Genomic DNA, 3459 nt, shown 5'->3' on the forward strand with positions numbered 1-3459 from the left:
TATACACACACACACACACACACAACACACACATATATATATATATATATATATATATATATATTTTAAGCTTATGCAACTACTTTGTTCTGAGAACCACTTTGTTTTGAGCATAATTAGCCCTCTGCCCCTTACTAGGGTAGATGCGTACTCAAGCATTCACCTTCAGCGAACAAAAGCATGACAGGCCCTCGTAACTGTGTCTAACTGCTACACACCATTGACCTAAACAGAACCCACAAACCCCATACGAACCACAGTACACATACTTGTATCGTATCTAGCACTCAAAAACGGAGATCCCTGATATATCATTACACAGACAACATGAACCTCAGATTTCGTACCTGGTTCAGACCCTCGGGTGTGACACCCACTCCCACCATCAACGGCCCGGCAGTGTGGAGGGCTTCAGCAGGACTAGAGAGTACAGTGGTCAACATCCCTTTCAGATCTGATGGATAAGCATAGGATGGATTGATAGGTCGGTTGGGCTAGTTAACTATTGTGCATGAGAGTACAGTGGTCAACATCCCTTTCAGATGTGATTGATAAGCATAGCATGGATTGATAGTTCGCTTGGGCTTAGTTAACTATTGTGCATGAGAGTGCAGTAACCAATATCCCTTTCAGATCTGATGGATAAGTATAGCATGGATTGATAGTTCGCTTGGGCTTAGTTAACTATTGTGCATGAGAGTGCAGTGATTAATATCCCTTTCAGATCTGATGGATAAGCATAGCATGGATTGACAGGTCGGCCGGGTTTAGTTAACTATTGTGCATGAGAGTGCAGTGAACAACATCCCTTTCAGATCTGATGGATAAGCATAGCATGGATTCATAGTTGACGTGGGCTTAGCTAGCTATTGTGCATTTACTGCAGTGTATGCAAGTGCGAATGAACTATACGCTTCCGTGAGTAATCTGTATGGGTTTGTAATGTGGCTCACCCCAACTGTATCCCAGTGGAAGTACTGCCCTACATTCGGGCTCAGGTTAAGCTTAAAAACACCATTGTAGGTTTTGGTAATTCAATTGAGGTTGGGTGGATATACAACGAGTGAACATGCGTTGGTACGGCAGTGGAGTCAACATGCTTCTACGTCTATGTTAGCTTAGCTTTGGGGCTTGGGGTGACAACCTATGCACGTGCTGCTTGCTTCTATGGGGGTTGGTACGACTATGTGTGAGGCGCTTCGAGTTAAACGCCTTGATGAAGTAAAAACGACCGCGATTGACCCAGCCACACTGGGGGGGGGGGGGGTGGGTGGAAAATGTACTTAGAGATAGAACAGCCCTACAAAACAATACCCACCCCATAGAAGGCAGTCCCAAAACAATACCCATCCGATAGAAAGCAGTCCCAAAGGCAATGCGCGATTGGTGGCGCTACTGTGGCATATTCGATACGACTCACTTAGAGATGGAGCAGCCTTAAAAAACAATACCCACGGGCGAACTTAGTCCCTAACAGATGCACTGGTTGCTTAAGTAGCACTGGGTAGTCAACGTCTCTAGGTCTGTTTGAGATTTGAGATGTTTAGTCCCTGACACATGCACTGGTTGCAAAAGTAGCACTGGTTAATCAACGTCTCTAGGTCTGTTTGATTTTTGAGATGTTTAGTCCCTGACACATGCACTGGTTGCTTAAGTAGCACTGGTTAGTCAACATCTCTAGGTCTGTTTGAGATTTAAGACGTAGAGGGTGGATGTGTGTAAGCACCATGCCCATGCGCGTATTCTGTATGCGTGTGCTTGGTGTACTGATCCCACACCCGTTATAGGAAAGCGTGCTTGATAGTGGGCGTGTTAGTGGTACGACTTTACATCGACTATGCGACTGACTGTAGAATCATCTAAGCGAACACGCGTTAAACTGCAGTGTACTGTGTCTGTCGGTTGGTGTGTGTGTACCTGTTGTGCCCCCGAAATTGTGCAGCATGTTCCAGATGAACGGTTTGCCAAAGTAGTTCCTCAACCGCCTCCACACAGGAACAGTCTCACTGTACAGGTCCAGGACGGTCATATCTGTTGCGTCCATACCCGACAGATACGCCTGCGAATTCCGTGGTTGTCGCCAGGTGATGAGTTGATGTGCAAAATAGACTTAACGTGATGATATAATGTGCAAGTTAACTGAATGAAGAGGATATGAAACCGAGAGCCACTCCATGGTGAATGTGCGGTCATAAGGTATGCTTGGATAAACACACTTGCCTCACAACATAGGTCTGGTCACATTCCCCACGACTCGCGTGTAAGGTGTATGGTGCGTACTCAGATAATTAAGGGTTGAAGATTTAGGACTTAGGGTACATAGTGCGACAGTGGATCGCCTGTTGTCACATTGTCCTCCAGCGCATCGCCTGTTTCGAGTGTATTGTGGAGGGTTCCACAGGCACTCACAAAGCACACAGAGCACTTTATCCAACCCTGGCTATCTAGGCTTGAGTACACACACGCACACGTCACTCACCTCTACCCGATCAGCAGTCCACGTGCCAGTATCGTAACTGAACGTCCAGCCCTGGGAGGCGTATGTGGGAAGCGACGGTAGAGGTTATATGCGGATACATATGCCAAGCACAGATACACACGCAGGAATAAATTCGGTTGAACTACATTTGTTGTGGATGGTGACAGCCAAAGCCACACCATGCAAAAATGATAATAATAGTATGCTTATTTTCAGCCGATCAAGTATTTTCGAATACAAGTATATACTCTTTTGTATAACTACATTAGGTGATGAGTCATCGGTGCAGATGAGTAGTACAGACGACGGACGGTGCCTTTCGCTGCTTTCCGATGGTATCAGACACCTTAGCATAGGAGATGAATGGGGTACGTTTGGAGTGATTCATGCTCAATCTAACTGTCAGCGTGAATACACCACTAAATCAGTCTATACATATAACTTGGAGACGGGTTTCTCTGAGCATGTGTTCAAGGCTATCTTGTTACACTTAACTCCACTGACATCCGATTCAAGAACGTCACGCGCTGCACACATCAGCCACGTCCCATGCGGACAGCACACAAAATCACTTGCACACCACCTGAACGATCAGTCCTCGTCGGTCTACGTATGACTTCAGGAATAAACAAACCTGTTTCCTACGCGACAGGGATTTGAACACTCGCTATAAAGTTGTTCCTGTTCTACATGCATGAGCCAGTCTACCTACCTACATGAGCCAGTCTACCTACCTACATGTGCCAGTCTACCCACCTGCACGAGCCAGTCTACCTACCTGCATGAGCTAGTCTACCTACCTGCATGAGCCAGTCTACCCACCTACATGAGCCAGTCTACCTACATACATAAGCCAGTCTGCCTACCTACATGAGCTAGTCTACCTACCTGAATGAGTCAGTCTACCTACCTGCATGAGCCAGTCTACCTACCTGCATGGGCTAGGCTACCTACCTGCCTGAGCTAGTCTACCTACATGT

The sequence above is a fragment of the Sphaeroforma arctica genome (genome assembly GCF_001186125.1).
Source record: "Sphaeroforma arctica JP610 unplaced genomic scaffold supercont1.24, whole genome shotgun sequence".
Lineage (NCBI taxonomy): Eukaryota > Ichthyosporea > Ichthyophonida > Sphaeroforma > Sphaeroforma arctica.